The sequence below is a fragment of the Trachypithecus francoisi genome, unplaced genomic scaffold (assembly GCF_009764315.1).
Source record: "Trachypithecus francoisi isolate TF-2019V2 unplaced genomic scaffold, Tfra_2.0 Lachesis_group1, whole genome shotgun sequence".
NCBI classification, from domain to species: domain Eukaryota; kingdom Metazoa; phylum Chordata; class Mammalia; order Primates; family Cercopithecidae; genus Trachypithecus; species Trachypithecus francoisi.
In genome coordinates, this window is record NW_022681454.1 from 175997207 (window position 1) to 176018166 (window position 20960).

At 41.1% G+C, this 20960-nt stretch overlaps 2 protein-coding genes across 2 annotated transcripts in view; both read left to right on the top strand.

Moving 5' to 3' along the window:
- LOC117086170 (teneurin-3-like) overlaps positions 1 to 20960 on the top strand; it is a 207429-nt gene that overhangs the window by 70682 nt on the left and 115787 nt on the right. The window lies entirely within an intron of this gene.
- The window catches only part of LOC117086169 (translation initiation factor IF-2-like), a 95597-nt gene that overhangs the window by 70606 nt on the left and 4031 nt on the right, over positions 1 to 20960 (top strand). The gene's annotated exons all lie outside the window — the stretch shown is intronic.

Below are 20960 nucleotides of genomic sequence, written 5' to 3' on the forward strand. Positions count from 1 at the left end.
ATTTTTGGTATTTTTAGTACAGACGGAGTTTCACGGTGTTAGCCAGGATGGTCTCGATCTCCTGACCCCGCCATCCGCCCACCTCGGCCTCCCAAAGTGCTGGGATTACTGGCATGAGCCACTGCGCCCGGCCAGAAATGCAGCTTTTCTTAAATGAGAGAAAGAAGTACGTGCAGTTTAGGTAACTAGGGTTTACATCTACATGAAAATTTGGATGTATTAGGGAAGCATAATATATCACTTGTTGGAAAAAGCATAATTCTGGTTTTCACTACCCCTCGTGTTTCTTAAATATGTAGCTTACCTTGTGATCTTCAAGAAGGCAAAATAAATTTAGCTGTAACGTAACTGACAGATTTTGTTGACCTGACCTCTGGTCTACAGTTCAGTGATATCCTTGGAAATCTTGAAAAGTTGAGTGGACATCGGAGCTTAAGACATAAAGACTTGGCCGGGCGCGGTGGCTCAAGCCTGTAATCCCAGCACTTTGGGAGGCCGAGACGGGTGGATCACGAGGTCAGGAGATCGAGACCATCCTGGTCTACACGGTGAAACCCCGTCTCTACTAAAAAATACAAAAAACTAGCCGGGCGAGGTGGCGGGCGCCTGTAGTCCCAGCTACTTGGGAGGCTGAGGCAGGAGAATGGCGTAAACCGGGAGGCGGAGCTTGCAGTGAGCCGAGATCGTGCCACTGCACTCCAGCCTGGGCGACAGAGCGAGACTCCGTCTCAAAAAAAAAAAAAAAAAAAAAAAAAGACATAAAGACTTATTTTCCGTTATTGATCAGAAGTATATATTTACTACTATGTTTGTGGATTTTCGTAATTAACCTTCACCTTTAGGAGCTTACATTCTATTTTATGTAGGTAGGTAGGTAGGTATGTATGTATGTATGTATTTAGGGATGGGGGTCTCACTATGTTGCCCAGACTGGTCTTCAACTCCTGGGCTCAAGTGATCCTCCTCCCTCAGCCTCCCTAAATTCTGGGATTATAGGTGTGAGCCACTGCACCAGATTATTATATTTATTTTTAACAGCACCCCTCATGAAGTCTGGGTAATTCTCTCCAAATTTCTCTCTATCAACACATTTGTAAGAGTTAGGAAAAAAGTGATGTAAATAAAGCACTTAAATTTTGACAGTGATTCTATTCTTAACATCATAATGCTTATGACTAAGGAGCATTCTTTTCTATAAATTAAATGTATTCTGTAGTGTTAGGGTAGGTGAGGGTCAGAGGCATTATCAGTACGTAAGAATGTATTGTGGATTTTCCTAACTTATTCACCTACAGTAATTTTCTATTCTAACACCCTTTCACAGAATCGTGGCACACAAATAAAATTCCAGTTAGAGATAAGAAAGATGTCTGCAAGACCCTAGTCATTTACCGTGATTACAGGCGTGAAACTCAACAGTAAAAGAACACATCAGAAACTTTTGAAGAAATAGTTCTGAACTAGAGTGCAAATGAAGTGCTGAGAAGCCAGCACCGTCACTGGGGCAGCAGGGTTGTAAATGGTATTTTCAAGAGCTTTAATAGTGGGCAAGGACAAGCAGTTAGTCTGGTTGACTCCTTAGAACAAATGTCATTAAAGGAAAAGTGTTGTGCAAGTGACTGATTCAATCTTTATTAATGAAAAAAAGAAAAGATGACGCCTCCAGAATGAGGCAGTTAGAGCTGAATTGTGGCGAGCTCTATCTTCACTGACTAAATTACCACTTCACTCGCCGAGTTTTTTAAAAACATGCAGTAGAGGTCAGATGGAGGTGTTTTGTTAAGCTCACCATGTGGTGGTGTTTTGCTTTAAAAAAGGGTACTGTTTTCAACGACATGATTAAAAAAAAATTGCCCAACTTCCCAGAGCCAATCCAAATGTACTGAGAAAATCCTCCTATGTTCATTTCATTATGGAAACAATTATGGAGTGGCAAATTTGAATCAATTATCTGTAGACTGTGGGATAGCAGTTGGGGTCACAGAAATCTATGGATTCTATAAGGCCTAAAGCACAAATGTGGCAACAGGGTTTCCTTAAATTCCTGGGGATGTTGTTCACACACAGGTCTTTTTATTCCTACCTGGCACATGTCAACAGAATAATCTTTGACTGCACAGGACAATATTTCATTTATTTTCTCTTCTAACTGCAATCAGGTTTCAAGTTCCACTGATGTCTAGATACCTTTCTAGGGTTAGGGCTGAACTGTTTTCAGGACTCCCCTGTGAAGACTCGCCTTTGGAAGTGATAAAACATTACGACATGAAAACCTAATTGTGAATGAAGGAAGAAGAGCCACAACTGGAGAAAATGATGCTATCCCATGCCCCCAGCAAGTGGTCTCAAAATTGATGGAGAATTTCTTATTCTCTGCCAAAAATCCTGTCTTTAAAAATGTTTGTTTCCTGGTTGATTTCTCTAAAGGCCGGTGAATAATCCACATGTAATCATTAGGCACCAGTGGCACTCCAACTGTCTATTTGTCTTTGTATTTACCAATCAGAAATGATTGCCAGCATGCCGGCCTCAGAATGTGTGGTTTCCAGCTAGGTCAAACTATATCCACAAAGGAGATGGAAATATTCCTGACGCCAGATCTCCTGGTGGTTTTCTTATGGATTCAAATTACTGCACATGTGTAAAAGATACCTAGATGTGACGGGATGAATGCACAGTTGCCTTCAAGGTAGGGGAGCCTAATTTGGGCTTGTTCAGTTTCCACATGGTCTTGCCTACCTGCCTTGCAGTTCCACTGCACTAGGGCAACAGATTCCTGGCATGATGTGCCATCCTTTTACCTCAGTTTGGTTACTCCATCACCAAGCCTACCTGAATAGGAAAAATAAAGGTGATGTACATGTGAGGATACAGGCTTCATAGTCTTTGAAAGCAAACAATATACATCAATAGGAATGTGGTTGTATTTTAGACGTTATTTATTAGAAGTTTACTGAGAGTAGACCATAACTTCCTTGTTCACAGCTGAATTCCTAGATCCTAGCATTGTGGTTGGCGTTTAGTTGGTGTTCAATAAATGTTGAATTCAGTGATGATTTCTCATTCACTTGATAGCATTTGACCACTGTGTTCAGACAATGCTGACATACTTTAAATTCTGAAAACGATTCAGGTGTTTTCTAAACAATGGCAGACTCGCATTCTATTAAATAACTCCATTGATCATTTTTGTAACCAAGGTGTTTACAGAATGGAACTGGCTATGATTCACACCACTTCTGGTGTAAATATCGTAATGTATAAGTATTTTTTTTAATTTCACTATCATTTTCTTTTTCTTCTCTCTTCTTTTTTTTTTGAGACGGAGTCTCACTCTGTCCCAGGCTGGAGTGCAGTGGCACCATCTCGGCTCACTGCAGCCTCTGCCTCCCGATTTCAAGCGATTCTCCTGCCTCAGCCTCCTGAGTAGCTGGGACTACAGGTGCCCACCGCCATGCCCAGCTAATTTTTGTATTTTTAGTAGAGACAGGGTTTCTTCCTGTTGGCCAGGCTGGTCTCAAAATCCTGATCTCAGGTGATCCACCTGCCTCGGCTTCCTAAAGTACTGGGGTTACAGACGTGAGCCACCGCACCTGGCCTAAATTTCACCATCATTTCTATTCATAACTTACCTGCAAATTGATTATCTGACTAGTACGATCACAACAAAAATAATGATCAAAGTACCTGAAGCTTATATCAAATATGATATGGCATGTTTCTGCGTGTTTTTAAAGAAAAATATTGAATGAACCCTTGCCTAACCTAGTACCTATGATAATAATAACTAACATGCATTGAACGCTTACTATGTGCCAGGTACTTGTTCTAGGCACTTTACCGGTATTAACTCTTTAATTCTTGTAACCCTTCTGTGAGATGGGTAACATTATATTCATTTTACAGATGAGGAATCTGAGGCCTGGAGATATTAAATCATTTGCCCAAGGCCGCAAAGCCAACGTGTGGTAGAACTGAGACTCGAATCCAGGCAGTTTGTTCCAATGTTTGTGCTTTGAACCTATGCACAATATGAATATTGCTATTTTGTGATATTATTTGGGATTTCTCTTTTAAATTATTCTTTGTATCTTTGGGGCAGAAAAACAATGAATAATAATGTTATGGATATTAAAGCCCCATAAAGAGAAAGGTATTCTGCCTAACAAAAGGAAAGATTTCCATTAAATGTGGAAAGCTTATCAGTGGTGATACATAGTTTCCTTGGACTGCAGCCACAATTAAAGGACTTGGGTAAGACAGTCATCGGAGTAACAGTAATGAAATCATCGGAGTAACAATAATGAAAAGCCAAGTAACAGTTAGCATTTAACACTTTCTATATGTTAGGCCACCTTCTAAAGACCTTAAGTACATTTTCTTGTGTTTAATAGGTCCTCTTTTATGGATGACCAAGTTCCTTGCCCAAAATCATACAGGTTACGGACAGCAGAGTTGGGTCCTCAGTCGAAATATACCTGACCCCAGAGTCTGTGTTTTGAATCACTACTCTGTCCTGCCTCCATGCAGCAGTGTAGAAAGACCATCTTGAGAGCCTCACATCATGGTGGCCTCAGTCTGGGGCATGTGGAAGAAAGGATGTGATTGGTCTCTGGTGAATCCCATGATCTTTGAGACATTTTAACAGGAATTATAATTGAATATATTATATAGGCCTCTGTTACTCTTCCAGTTTTTACAATAATTTTATGATAGCTTCCTGGGTGTTAGTAATTGTGCAAATTCATATGTTATTGCATTTAAGCTGCCTGAAGACCCTGGTGAGTAGGGTCATTTAGCCCCATTTTATAAACGAGAAAATTGAGACTAGAGAGGATAAATCACTTGCTTAAAATTACGCAGTAAGTGACTTCAAATCTTGTGATCTTTACTATTCTATAAATAACATCCTACCAAATTAGGTTAAACTGTATGGAATTGCAATTTTGATGGGTCAAAATGATCCATTATTGGCAATTTCATATTCAACCTAATTGATGAATGAAAGTGAATTTAATCATTTCTTATTTTCAATGTTTAAATATATTGAAAGTGAACACCTAATGTATTCACAAACATAATGTATAGGAAGAAAAAGAATCATGAAAATTTGATAGACCCAGTGCATTGATTTGTGTGACAGTATACTGATATTAATAAGAAACTGGCCACAAATTATGTTGTAATTCTTTATGTTCATACATATTAAATCCCTGGCATTTCTTTTTTAAAAACCATGATAGGCCGGGCTCTGAGGCTCACTCCTGTAATGCCAGCACTTTGGGAGGCTGAGGCGGGTGGATCACTTGAGGTCAGGAGTTCGAGACCAGCCTGGCCAACTGGCGAAACCCCGTCTCTACTAAAAATACAAAAATTAGCTGGGCATGGTGGCATGCACCTGTAGTCTCAGCTACTCAAGAGGCTGAAGCAGGAGAATCGCTTGAACCTGGGAGGCAGAAGTTGCAGTGAGTCGAAATCATGCCACTGCGGGCAACAGAGCAAGACTCTGTCTCAAAAAACAAAAACAACAACAAAAACACTAAAAACCATAATATGTTTTGAAGAGGACTAATTGTAGTAATTGAAGGTGAAGAAAAAAACTCATTTCTCCTAGTTTGAGGGTTGTCAACAAATACATTTGCTCAAAACCATGTAAGAATTAAAACATGAAAGCTACCACTCTAATGATGACAGTTAAAATCCAACACATCACTGTAAGAGGCTGAAGCAGAGAGGACTGCTTGAACCTAGGAGTTCCAGACCAGCCTGAGCAATATACTGAGACCCCTACCTCTAGAAAAAAATTTAAAAATTAGCCAGGCGTAGTGCTGCATGCTTTTAGTCCCAGCTACTCAGGAAGCTGAGGCCAGAAGATTGCTTGAGCTCAGGAGGTTGAGGCTGCGGTGAGTCATGATCATGCCACTGCACTCCAGCCTGGGCTACAGTGAGACCCAATCTCCAAAAACAGAAAAAGAAAAGAAAGGAAAAGAAAACACATACCATCAGGCTTCTTTAAAATCCAGTTTTAAAATATCCAACTGATGGTTTAAAATAATTGTTTCAGTTTACATTGCAAACTCATGCAAATTGACATTTATCAGGTTTCACTATCATTCAGTCAAATGATGAAGTCTGCTTAGTCTCCTAAGGGAAGAAAAATCACCTCTGTTTTGGGAAATTCTTTTGCATATTGTTTGTCAAGCTTGTTTGTACTTAAAGCTGAATATTTAGTATGCCTCTGTATGTACTGGGTTTTTCAGTCTCCTGGAAAACATTTTACACAGGTCAACTGTAAGTCTGGCCATATTAAATGAAAAGAACACAGAATGCATGTGGTTTGGCCCTGCGGAGCATCTTGTGATCTGGTGGCTTGTGAAAAGTTGGCTTTATGGCTGGGCACGTCGGCTGACGTCTGTAATCCCAGCACTTTGGGAGGCTGAGGTGGGCGGATCATCTGAGTTCAAGAGTTCGAGACCACCCTGGCCAACATGGTGAAACACCGTCTCTACTAAAAATACAAAAATTAGCCGGGCATGGTGGCGGGAGCCTGTAATCCCAGCTCCTCGGGAGCCTGAGGCAGGAGAATCGCTTGAACCCGGGAGGCAGAGGTTGCAGTGAGCAGAGATCACACCACTACACTCCAGTCTGGGTGACAGAGTGAGACTCCGTCTCACAAAAAAAAAGAAAAGAAAAGAAAAGAAAAAAGTCAGCTTGATAAAGAAGAACAGGGTCTCATCTCAGCTCTCCTGCCTTATACTGTTCAGGGCTCTGACGGCCGGATCTCTTCCTCACCCGTCTCTTCGCCCTACAGTCTCTTCTGTGATCACACAGGATGCTGCGATTCCAGGGTCCAAACGTGGGGGCACTGCTGTCAGCCCGCGGCCCTGTAGATTGATAGGAAACTACAGAGAAGGTTCACGCCCCTTGCTTGCCACAAAGCAATGAACAGGTAGTAGTATTTTCTTACGGATGGAATGTTTAGGTAAAAATTGTAGTCTTATGATTACATTACATGGTATTTTATAATTACCTCAGAGCTGGCAGATGTAGAATGCACATTTATGTGTTTCCTGAGACCATAGTTTTTCCCTTTTTTAGTTCCCCTTTAATAACTGGTAATGAATCCTGTGTGATATAAAATGATAATCAACAGCTCTGTGAAGGCCATCGTAGAAAGAATATTTTTCTTCTTGAGAGATTATTAGAAGTGTTATTTAGAAGAAGTCTTAAGCCCTAGCATACGAGACTAAGAAAGACCTCTCTTTGCTGATTAGGAAAATCGTGTTAGTGGATTTTATCCACCAGAACAACAGTGATTCAAAGAGTGTTTTAGCTTTTCTATCTGCATATCTTTTAGCAGGGTTTTGTTTTACCCCTTCGCGTAATCAAAAATAATGAAGATTTATGTATGTCAAGTTATTTAAAATTCTCGATGAAAAGCATGATTGTTCTGTGTGTGTGCTTAAGTACCTTAGCTCAAATCCAGTTAGACTGCTGCAGAAAAATGTTAACATTTTGAAACAGTTCTTGATTTCATTTGTGCTGATTTTATCAAAAGAAGAAGGAGGAAAAAGACACTGTGCCTTTGTTACATGTGGTAAACAAGTGATTTGCTCTTTGGAGGCCCCTGCTATAAAAGTTAGCCATTTTAAGCCTAGAGAATCAGGTGAGGAATATTAGAATATTTGATCTTTTTAAGGATTTGCCATGACATTTATTTAGTAAAGACCAGAAACTTTATTGAAATTGAGCCTTAGAAGAGTGGCTTTAGCACTGTGTTGCTGTCCCAAAATGAAGAGATAATCTAGGAATTGGGATAAAGTGGCCACTACCCAAAATCTGGTGGTGGGCCACATGGGAGAACATTCTAGAATAAAAATACCAGAGCTGAAATCATGATGACGCTGGCAGCCTAACACTTGAAATGATATTAGTTTCCATCCTTTAAATGTAGTCTTATATAATTAACTAATACATGTTCAGCTGCCTTTCAATATACGCACCATCCGTTTTCAGAGATCGCGATCCTTTATACAAGTTTCAAATTCAGGCATTTGCTAATATTCAGATGTTTAAATTAATTAGAGAAAGGCATCAAGAAATATTTTTCAATCTGAAATTTTAAATCCTTTAAAAAAAAATCCTGGCATTTGATGTCATATAGACTCAATCTACAAGTAAGACATTTTCAGCATATCATCAGTCTTCGGCACATATTGTATGCAAATGTCATCCTCTCTTTGAAAATACCTTTTGCATTTTAAGCAAGATCCTATTTTGACAGTTCTTTATGCTTTTTGGGGAGAGTTCTTGTGGAGAGTTTAAAAAAAAGCATCTTGAGTTTTTGCCTTGGCATATTCATCTTAATTTGATCATTTCTGTTCTGTCACAGTTAACCCCTCAATCAAAACACCTGGAAGTCCTTGTTAAAGTTCAAGACTTCCATCAACCTCCATCAGCGATTCCAGGCAGGAGGTTTACACATGTTAAACTACCAGAATGTAAGTTGTTCTTCAGGATTGCCCCGGGGAGTTTTCTGCTGCATTTTTGCCAATTGAATTATGATGTGAGATGGCATGAATATTGATCAAATTTCTAAACTGAATTTCTCAATTTTTAGACTGTGGTGTAAACCAACCCACAGGTTGTCATAACCAATTCAGTATGTTTTTAACAATAGTCAGTGAAGCGTGGAGGTCTTCAAAACTCATTGAAATGTAGAAAATTATCTGCACGTATGCTATCAACAAATCTCCCTTAACTCCTTCCTCCTCGCATTCCAAACCAACAGCAAAATTCAGACCCAAGCAAACTGGTCGATGATTCTGTGTGTTTGCTTGCATGTGGCTGTGTGCATTTTACTTCTGGGTTTGCCCTTCCTTTTTCCAGTCTGATATGTTTGAAAATATAGGAGGAAATGTGTGAATGCACATCATGAACACAGAGTACGGGAGATAGTATTGTACCTTGGTTAGTCGTTTATCGTTGCAAAGTGGTTTTCTTTCCTCTGAAGAGAAAACAAGAAATCAGGCATCATCGTGAGATAGCTTTCCATTTCAGGGCCAGGTTATATATTTTACATTTATTCAGAACCTCTCTTCTTTCTTCTTTTTCCGTTTTTCTGTCTAACTTTTAGTGATTTATTCTTTTTTAGTAGTACATTTTAATTTACAGTGGGATGGGAGGAGGGCCTTCTGCAATTGTTTGTCTGCTCCAGAGAAAGTTCCTGAAATGAAGCATGAATCTGAGTTTGCTTCCAGTCACAGTTAAGAGGCTTTCTCTTGTCCTATCCCGTTGTAACGCAAGCTCGTCCCTAAGAGAGCCTCTGAATCCATCCTTCCTTTGGAGAGAGTCAAGCATGGTTTATCTTCCGAACCTCACCTGACTGGTTTAACAAAAACAGTCTCTGGTCTAGGTCTCCACAAATAGGAAGCAGGTTTTGACATTCTGAGCACTCTTTTCATGCGTTCAGCACTTGTCAATAAGAATGCGAGAAAGAGAAGAAAGAAAAAGAAGAAACTATGGTAGGGGAAAATGAGATGGAAAGAATATAATACCTTCCTTACTTTCCTTGTTTTGGTAAAAACAAGTTAATCATCATTCATATCCCTTCTCTTGCATAAATATATATTTGTCTACTCCTACCTCATCTGCTGCAGTCAATCACATTTTTTCTCCCCAGAATTGATTTGGGCAAGAAAGACAATGTATATGTAAAATCAGTACTGGATTTAATATACAACAAAAATGTTAGAGATTTCAAAATTATATACCACTTTTAATAATGTTTAATAATGTTTTTTATGGTGGGGGGTTCTACCGTTTGCTAAAAGGGACAAGAACCATTCGGCCTATGCTGGCTTAGAAAGCAGCAGTGAAATCAGTTGATAATAATATTAATAAATGTATTTGTTTGATTACATGCTTACACCTTACAGTTTATATCATGCTTTAACACACCTAATATGACCTCATTTGCCCCTAAAAATGAAAAGCCCTTTGAAGAAGACAGTATTATCTCCTTTATGTAAATAAGAAAACTGAGGCTCAGAGACATTCAGTGCCATGAATAAATCTTCATAGTTGACCTTTGCACTAGGTGTTTCTATAATATTGAGTGTGTGTGTCTGGGCATTTGTGTTTATGAATATAATCATAGAACACTGCCACAAATGGAGATAGATTGACAAAAAAAAAAAAAAGGAATGGAATTGACTGCTAAATTATTAGTACTTATAATCTACCACTTGGCAGCTAAGGGATTGCCCTCCATGTGTTAATAAAAGCAGTGGACTGTCCAGCAGATCGTTTCAGCCCAATTAAAGTGATCTGTTGTGACTGTATTTGACCAGAGGCAATGGAAGAAAGATGGTGAAAACGTCCTTCCAAGATTATCATCTTTCAGAATCCAAAACTTGAATTTCTGAAAAATGGTTATGGTGTGGCTTATTTTATGTACCCCGCAATATATATTATCGAGTCATAAATCAAACTGCTTTCTAAAAGATTTTAAGTATCTTTGGATAAATTTCCTTAATATTTTAATTAAAAAATGAGGCAGTCAGTTCTCAAGATTTTTATTTCTGATAGACACATGAGGTCCTTTAATTAGTGTATCCGTTCTTATTCTTGCTGTACAGTCTCCTGAATAAGAATAAAAGTGACAAAATTAGACGACGTATGGAAAAGGAAATCCTGGCTTTGCTAATTTTACCAGGGAGAGTAGCTAGGCCCTATATTTCTGGCTGGAATTCTCAAATGGAAGAAAATTCTTTTCCTGGCATGAATTGTGTAACAGTTGTTTGTGTACCTTGTAGCCTAGCCGACTCTATCAAAGGTAATCCTCCCAGTGCAATAATCCTCTGCTTTCAAAGGCGAAAATTGTATAAACTGAATTTTACAGAAATCTTTCTTAAATTTCAAAATTATTTTTATTTAAAACATATATTTAACTTATTTTTGCATTGCAAAATTGGACATAAAAACAAACCGCAGTCTGGCCCCAGGTGAGGCAGGGAGAGGATTGTTAGAGGAAGTGTGCACAGCCCGTAATGGGCTCTGTCATGCCAAGCTTATTTATTTCTGCAGTAAGGCAATGGAGCACGCAGGTTGAAAACATGAGCTTTTCAATCAGACATTTTTTTTTTTTTTTTGGAGACAGAGTCTCGCTGTGTCACCCTGGCTGCAGTGCAGTGGTGCGATTTTGGCTCACTGTAAACTCCGCCTCCCGGGTTCAAGCAATTCTGCCTCAGCCTCCAGAGTAGCTGGGATTGCAGGCATACGCCGCCACACCTGGCTAATTTTTGTATTTTTAGAGATGGGGTTTCACCATGTTGGTCAGGCTGATCTTGAACTCCGGACCTCGTGATCGGCCCACCTTGGCTTCCCAAAGTGCTGAGATGACAGGCATGAGCCACCGCGCTGGGCTCAGTCAGACATCTTTACTAGTTTTGAGACCATGGCAAGTTATTTCACCCACTATCCTGGCTTTTTTTCACCAGTAGGTGGTGTTGAAAATACTCCTCTGATAGGTTTCTTTTGTGGATTAACTGAAACAGACTCTGAAAAGCATGTAGCCAGTGCCTGTTGTAACAGGTTTGAGCACTCAACACACTCAATACATGGCAGCAGTTACTGTTGTTTTGGGTCTCAGGATACATCTAGCAGTTAAGTTTCACAGTCATCCCTGAGAAGACATCTTATCAGGATTCATCTAAACATAGAAAATATCAGTGATCTGGAGAGATGAGTTGGAGCTTGGTCTCTGGATGCTGGGATGTTAGCTGGAGGCCTGGGGCCCTTAGGGATTTTGCTTTCAAACGGGAGTGGCCCCGACGTTTGCACAGTCCAAGGCAAAACAGAGCCTATTACCTGGCACCTGAACTTTTCAGTGGTGAATTCTGTGGTACATAGGAAACTGGGGTTGTGGCCTGTGGAATGGTTAGGACCTCCTAGGGCTGGAACCACAGGAAAGTGACTGACCACAGCGGGAGATGAACACAAAATGATCTGAGGCCCAGGGGAGGAGCCTTGAGGTTCCTTGAGGAAAAGAGGAACTGCAGATAATGGTGAGATTTCAAAGGGCCAACCAGGGACATGGGAGACGCCTGCAAAGTCAACGAAGAGCTGCTTGCAGCCCAAAGGAAAAAGCTTCAGGAGTCAGGGAAGAAAGTGGCTTTCTTATCTAAGACAGCCTGGAGTCTAACAAAGCAGTGGGCCATGCTTGGAGTGAAGGTTAGACCAGGGTCTTACGGGGCTCAGAATTTGATCCAATGTAGCAGCAGTGGCAGCTTTTTAATCCACTATCATAGCCCTAAGCAGCTCAGCTCAGCAACAGGCACCTTTTAGTGGAGACCTTGAAATATCATCCAAGTAAGAAACCATCAGGAAATACAGACCAAGGACGATTACCCTGAGTATTTTATAATATAGCTAGAACGTTGATCACTGTTCCCTGTTTGTGAGTTTTCTTATTCCATTCATTTGCTTGTTGGAGATTTTCATCTGTAAATGGAAAAGACCTGTGTGCCTATTTTCAGGCACAGCAAAGAAAGCAAAGCTGGGTGGGGTGTCCTACTCCTTAGCCAGGCTGAGAGAAAGGAAATTGGAGAAGTAGAGAAAGTGACAGCCCATTAAAGGAAAGAAAGAAAAAGAAGAGGCTGGATTCCCAGGAGACTGCGCGAAGGAGGAAATGAACGCTTGCAGAGCTAGCCCTTGAAGGAGACAGGAGTCCAAGGGCAAGGAATCTATTTATTCTTGATTGCCTCAATCTGGGCACCAAAATTGGACCATAAAGATGACTAATGGAATGTAATGAGTTTCTATTTCAACAATGCCCAAATAGGCTTCTTTAACTTGGTTCATCACGAATAAAGATATTAATTGAGAAAAACTAAAATAACACTAAAATAAACTAGAATCAAGCTGATGATGAGCGTATATATATGTAAGTAACTGCATTATATAAAATGCAGCTGTGAATTATGAAAATCATCAAACTCCTCTTGGTGTCTACAGGATGGAGTGGCTGAGTCTCCAGCCTTTTCTCTGGAGCAGAGCCTCTCTCCGCCTTGGCCCGATGCTGCTCTGCTCTATCTACAGCAAGGACCATGCCCAGTCACGACTCCCAGGGAGGTCATGCAATAGCATAAGTTCACTTTCATTTTATTGGTAAGACATGTAAATGCAGTGCTGAAACGTAAAGTGACTTGCTCCTAGTCCCTCTCTGCCGCTCCACCTATTCTCATGAAATACTAAGATACTCACCTGACCCGTCCATATAGTGTGACTGGGTATGGTCTTTGGTCACCATGCATCTCTGAAAAGTGTTAGAGCTGCAACAGTGCCCAGGATCTTCCTGCAGTTACTTAATCGCAGTTTAAAGCTCTCTGTCTTAACTCATCCTTTCTGCCATAACTCCTGCTGCTGCTCTCCTTTTATCATCCAGCAACCTCTATCTCTTTGAATTTGTAAATTCAGTTACTATGTAAGACAGCTCAAGCAGTAGACACTCCTTTCCATGGAATCAAGGCATGATGGCTTTTTCTTTCAAGTTTCACACTCTGCATTTGATAAGCTTGGTTTCTGTCCAGTGACCTCAGAGAGTGGACGGTGCAAGTCCTGTTTGCCTGGCTTCCCCATTGATTTCTCAGAGCTGTTCCTCCCCAGTGCTTAAGTGGAGGTCCACATTGTCCTGGACCCTGGAGCTTCACCCACAGTCATGTAGCCATAGGATCCCTGTGACTTCCTGGGTCCAGTGCCGGGGTATTCAAGGCCTCAAGCCGGTCCCTGATTCCATGATTACCTCTTATTGGCCAGTGTCCACTGTCGGTGGAATGACTGCATGGCCATGATTAGCCACATACTGAGAGTTCTGTGATCTTTCCCAAACCGTAGGCGTCAGTGAGCTCTCCAGCTTTTACTCTCAGCACATGGTATACAGTCTATGAGTGAGAAGCAATGAAACTAGCTACTAAGAAGCCTAGCTTTAGTCTAATTTTTTTTCTCCATGTGGATGTGCAGGGCTTTTTTTTTTCCTTTTCAACCTCGTTGTCATTTCAAAATATTCCTTTTTTCAGTGGCTTCGGGGCAAAGAAGAAAATAGTTATGCATCCAAACCACTCCTGTCCCAGTGGAAAATTCCTTTTCAACACTTTAAAATCTCCTTTTTCTTGTTACATTAGCCCTGAGGTTGAGGGCTGTTGAAATTTCCTTTAAAGGAACCCATACTAAAGATAAGGTGACTATCTCAGTATTTCATAAGAATGGATGGAGCGGCAGAGGGGGACCCGCTGACTTGGAGCAAGTCACTTGATGTTTCAGCACTGCATTTACGTGTCTTACCAATAAAACGAAAGTGAACTTATGCTGTTGCCTGACCTCCCTTACATTTGGAATGTTTTTTAAGTCAGATATACAGAGAGCGAGAATAAAATAGGGGTAACCAGGAGTGGGTTGGGGCAGGAGGAGGAAATGGAGAGATGTGGGTCTAAGGATACAAAGTAGCACATATGTAGGATGAACAGTCTGGAGATCTAATGTACAATCTGAGGACCACAGTTAATAATGTTGTATTGTATTGGGGATTTTTGCTAAGTGAGTATATTTTAGCTGCTCTTGCCACAAAATAAAAGACTAACTGTGAGATGATGGATACTTTAATTAGCTTCTCTATAGTAACCATTTTACTATCTATATGTGTCTCATAACATCATGTTATATGCCTTAAATATATACAATGTAATGTGTGTGTATATATGTGTGTATATATGTATGTATGTGTGTGCATATATATATGTGTGTGTATATATAGAGTGTATGTGTGTATGTGTGTGTGTGTGTGTGTGTGTGTGTGTGTGTGTGTATACACACACACAGTCCCTCCCAGCTCTAAAATTTGCAACTCCAAGGTTGCATGTTGGAAACTGGACAACTGAGTCTTTAAAAATAGGTATTTCCCTTCACATCCCACCCTATTGATTTCTCTCCTGGTGCCTCTTCAAGCTTCATGCTAGGGTCTCCCAGTTCAAAGAGGAGCATGACACATGAAGTCAGTCTTGTCACTGCTAATTGGTGTCTTACATAGATAAATTATCTAGTTATCAGGTGTCTCTTCATTTCGTGACAACATGGCGTCAAGAAAGTTCGTTAAGAATGCGCAGAAAATGTATTTTTATACTCACAGTTATTTTTTTAGGATGAACCATCAAGCTTTTGAGGGACAGGAGCTGATTTCAGAAATTCATCCTTCAGTCCTAGCATTATGGTAGGATATCTGTCTTTGTTTCGTTCTGTAAAATGATGGATTTTTGTATAATGACTAAAAGGACTGTGTAAAATGCTATTGTAGACTTCAGTGCAAAGGTACCGACATCTTTTCCTTTGTGGTTTAGAAGCCTGAAGTTTTGTGCAGTCCTACTGTCATGGGGCATGTCTCAGAAGTCACTACCGAGCTACACCCAGGTTGGGCTGGTGGATGACACTGACTGCCCCATGTAAATAAGTTTCTAATAGTGTTAATGACGACTTAAACACCCAAGTATATTTGCTTTATATTTTGTTTCCTTGCACTTCAGAAAATATGCTGTTGAGAACAGCTCGATGGAATTTCATTTAAACTTTCTTCACTTTACACCAGCAGCATTTTCATTTCAGCTTTAACCTACTTACTATTTTTTTTCTTTTCAGTAAACAAATATACTGCCTTATGTTGAGGCGAGGACTTGGGAGGAGTTTCAGGAAAATCGGTCTTCACATTTTAGAGGTTGTTTGTAATAACTTTGCTTATGCTATAAAAATGTTAATAGCTTTTGAAGAATAAAAACCCTGTAATAATTGCTCATCTATAAGCAGAGTCTTATGGTTTTAGCTGCAATCTGTGGTCCCGAGTGGGGAAAGAGTAACATAATACCTTCTATTTATGCATGGTTTATGAACTGATTTGCACTAGGGACTTTGTATTTATAAAAATGCATCTCACTTGGTATGCATTTTAACCATTTAACATTTGATTGACCAAGAGAGCAAAATGTTGTTTTTAAAATGCAGCAATCCTTAGACTCTGTGTGTGTGTGTGTGTGTGTGTGTATAATTAAGCCTGTCTTAAAAGAGTTTCGAAAGATGACTTTGTAAGATCAAACCCCAACTATAGGTCCTCAGGCATTTTAGTAACTCACAGAGCTTAATTTCCATTTCTCTTGCTGATAACATAAGTCATAATAAGAGTAACAAAGAATTTCCTTAATGAATTGGTTGAATATAGTGTATATAACATTGAAGAATGTTTCCAATTCTAAAATTTGGAAGGATGGTGTTTAAAGGCGCTGTCGTTAGTTATCTCAACAGGTGGTAGCTGGTAATTGATAATTATATTTAAAGTATGTGCATTCGTTGTGGTTGGTAGTATTACAGCATTTTTATCCACAGATCTCAAAGCATATGTGAATAAATATGCATTATTTCCCTATTTTAAATAGCCAGAGACTCACTGAACATTAATTAGGTATAAGCAGACAGAAGAATTTCATGTCCGCTGTTTGCTTGATGCTACTAAAAAAAAAAAAAAAAATCTTCCCGGAAACTGAGATGAAGAACACAGTGTACCTGATCTCTAAATAACTACTGTTCAGGGCATAGCTCCAGCCCCAAGCGAAGCCTCATGAAGCAGAATGTGTCCCTGCACACGTCTTCCACCAGGCTCATCACACCTAGGCTCGCAGAACATTCTAGCGAGTCTTAAGTCAGAAGAGACCTCAGGGACCACGCTTCTGAGTCCTTTCCTACCTCTAGCTCCTCAGCACGTGCACTAGGATGGGGAGGTGACGTTTCCTCCATCCTTCGTAGCGCTTCCTTCTGAACCCTGGTGAACCTCTTGATTAGGAGAATATTTGTTGGAATACCTACTGTGTTGCAAGCTGTTTTCTAGGTGCTTGCAATAGAGCAGTGACCAAAACAGACAGTCACTGCTGTCATAGCGCTGGCGTTCCAGGAAGGAAAGATGGTCTGTGCCGAGCATCCCTCTATTTATTCACAGCTTTAACCTCCCCATCTGCACCCTTCCTACGCAAAGCAGGGTGTCCCACCTTCTTCAACAAAGGCTTTCCCATCCCGCCTATCCCCATCAGACGGGGAAATATTTCTGAGCTTTATTTTCTGGAGTTTGTATTCTTTAATTTTTACATTTTGTGTTATGAAAACAATAGCTATATTAAATATGGTTTCTCAAAATATATATGTATCTCCCACCTCTACCTCCTTTTCTCCCATAATTACAGCACACAAAGAGGCAGGTTTCCCCAGCAACAGAGTGGGTGCAGCCCTGATTCATAATATTCCTGACCAACGAGTGTCTCTCCTGGGCCAGACCTGAGGGTTTCTAACACTCAGTGGCTCCCAGCTCCCAGGCCCAAGCTTGTTCTATGCTGGAGGGAGGGGAAGGTTGACTACCGGGGCCTCCTTGTGTTCCAGGGTCAGAAAACCTCTGAAGAGCTTCCTATTTTTCTTGTTCTACATCTTTGTTCCCAGAAAATTCCAGAAATGTTTTTCTGATTCTAGTTCCCCAACCTCCATCCTCTTTTTTTGTTTTTCTTGGTGTCTTTGAGCGTTTGAGGGGATCTAAGCTATTCCCAAGGAGGGTGCCTGATTCATTCTGACCAAGTCCTTCCAGACCAAAAGGTACTGGTCTTGGGAGCTGCAGTTCAGTCAGATTAGCTTTGATTGTCAACTTAGATAACCCTAGGAGAACGAAAAAAAGGAACGCGTAGAGGTATTTATCTTTGGCCCACAGCCTCTTCTAGCATGCATAATTATGTCTGTATTAAATATAGGCCAGCCACCTTTGTGATAAGTCTTGCTTGAGTACACTAAACTCTCTGCCTCGGTGCCCATTTGCTCAGGTTTATATTTCACGGGCAGCTGCTTATGACCTTAAAAAGTGCAGAGAACCCTGGCCAGCAGTAGAAGGTTCTGGCCAAAGGGTGATGCCCAGGGCAGGAATGTTCCTGCCTCTCGCTCCATGAGGTCCTCTCAGCTGTTTCAGGAGTGGCTCCTCTCCTAGAATAGCAGTAACATGCAGCTGATGGCTGCCAACAACATCGTGCTCTTGGTACCAGGCTGGACTCCTGGAACAGCTGGTATGCTTGTACATCCCTGACATTCTGAGCCTGGGATGCACCCGGGGTTAGGGAACCAGCAGACTCCGAAAGAATTATAGAGTGACGTGCCGTCTCCACCAGCCATTTCTAAAGATCTGGGTGTGAGATGAATCTGCAGAAGGGAAAATAATGGCTGGAAAGCACGTAAAATTAAGTTGGCTGGAGTCCTGCCTGGTTTGCATATTTTTTGTATGTGCCTGTGATATGCATTTAAAATCATTTGCCTAAACTTCCTACTAACTAGAGGTACAATTAAACACTTCCAATTCAGGAGTCCCATTCCCCATACTATAGGCATCTCTAACTGTTTTGTTTTATCTTGTTTTGAGGTCTTTGGGAAAATTAATTTTTGGTAGCGTATATACAAATGTTCATTCTGGGAACTGATGTCTTCACTCCTCTGTCCTTCTGGCTGAAAGAGCTCAGATTTCACTTTTATTCAGGGCCATAACTCTCACTTCTCACTTGGCCACAGTGTTGGTCCTAGAAAGAATCCTCTTCTTCATTGCAGCCGAAGAAAGATTAAGGAGGAAAGGGAAGAGATACTGCAGCACTTACTACCCCTGTTATCAGACCAGATATATGGGAACTTTAGCAAAATGTCTGTTTTATACCTATGATGTACACCTAGTAAGCTGTTGATTGTACAGACATTAAAGACATATATACCGCCAGACACGCTGGCTCACGCCTGTAATCCCAGCACTTTGGGAGGCCAAGGTGGGTGGATCACAAGGTCAAGAGATGGAGACCATCCTGGCCAACCTGATGAAACCTTGTCTCTACTAAAAATACAAAAATTAGCTGGGCGTGGTGGGAGGCTGAGGCAGGAGAATCACTTGAACTTGGGAGTTGGAGGTTGCAGTGAGCGGAGATCGTGACACTGCACTTCAGCCTGGCAACAGAGCGAGACTCTGTCCAAAAAATAAAGACATATATACACGAATTCCCCCCTTCTCTGGGGGTATGTGTTCCAGGACTTCCAGTGGATGCCTGAAGCCCTGGATAGTACCAAACCCTGTATACATCATGTGTTTTCCTGTACTGTAATGGGTGGGTAGCTTATATGGCATGGATATGCCGGACAAAAGGAGGATTCACATTCCTGGCCCGATGGAGCAGGGTAGCATGAGATTTCATCACACCACTCAGAGCAGCACGCAACTTTAAACTTAACGGATTTTTTATTTCTGGAATTTTCCATTTAATGTCTTTGGACCATGGTTGACCTTGGGTAACTGAAACCACAAAAAGTGAAACTGAGGATAAGGGGAGACTCTTGTAGACATGACAGCCTCAGAAGTGCACTGGAGAGGGGTCCCCAGGCCTCCAGATTGCCCAGAAGCTACTCCAGGGACCTGAAGCCAGAGATGTTCCCACCTTCCGTGCTCAGCCAAACCGCAGTGGAAGAGCCCCAAACAGTGGCGAGGGAATGACAGAAATTACCGGATGCCTCCCACTAGTTTCTCACAGGAGAAAGTAAGAGTTCCAGGCATCTATCCGAGATAGACATCCACACATGATCCCACACTGGCACTATTCTGCATGGTGGCAGCTTCTGGCCTTCCAGGCAAACCACCGTGTGTGCATTAGGGGTTAATTTGACTTGGGAACCTGACCGACGTATGCTACAATTTCAGTGGGAAATATGCATTCCGAATTCCTACAAGACTGCCTCAAAACAAAGTTCTGAAATGCAACCTGTTCATAAGTTTTGGATTGCCTGCATTTAATACTTTTTTTGGCAGTATCATACACTTACAAAATTGTGTGCTGCTTATGGAAGAGGACATTCTGGAAGCCATTTAAAATTCACAAAAGTTTGGATTCTTTCTCTAGCATATATTTCATTTATTTTCTGGCTGTATATTTGACACGTGGTCACGGTTACAGTTTATCGTCAAGCAGATATTCCAGCACCATCTTCCCAACTTTGGGTAAATTCTTTTACCAAAGCACAATGTCCCATGTAACAAGATATTTCCAGTTCTTTCCATTGAACAAAAAAGGAATCAGTTTAGAAGGGACTGTTCTCTTCACTTCACGGGAAACTGTAGATAGGCAACATCTGGTAGAAATCCCTCAGATTCTCTTGGATGTAGGCATAGGCTTTTGCTCCAACTATCTGGGATGGTTTTCTCTTGGTTAAGTCACTCTTTACACCATTCAGCTTTTCCAGCTTTTCAGGCATCTGATTTTTGTTATTACTGTGTTTCAACTTGGGGAGTTGTGACATGAGTAGTTGATTCCTTTATCAGCCTTAGTAGCCACAGGAGCAGAGCTGGTTTAGAGGTTTAGGGTGTCTGACAAATGCAGAAATCCCCAAGTTCACTGTGAAAGCCTGGCTCCTTCATAGCACCTGTCAGTTCTTTCCACGTTAACAACCCTTGGATTGTCAGTCTCCCTCTCTCTAACCTCTGTCTTAGAGGTGAGAATACACGCCTACTATCCACAGAAGTTCGTTCACCCGCAGAGTGAGTGGCCCCTACATTCTGAGGGAATAGTCCTATACAGCACGGTTCTCTCCTTCATCACGGTGCTACCTCCTGCCCCACACCTCACTGCTAGTCATTATTTTCCTGGCAGCTAAATTCAGCAAGAGTATTCACTTATTCTTTTTACCAACAAACCTACTATGTGCCAAATACTGTGTTAAATGCTACAGTTAGAAATAGAAATAAAACACAGCCGTGTGCAGTGGCTCACACTTGTAATCCCAGCACTTTGGGGGGCCGAGGTGGGTGGATCATTTGAGATCAGGAGTTCAAGACCAGCTTGACCTACATAGTGAAACGACATCTCTACTAA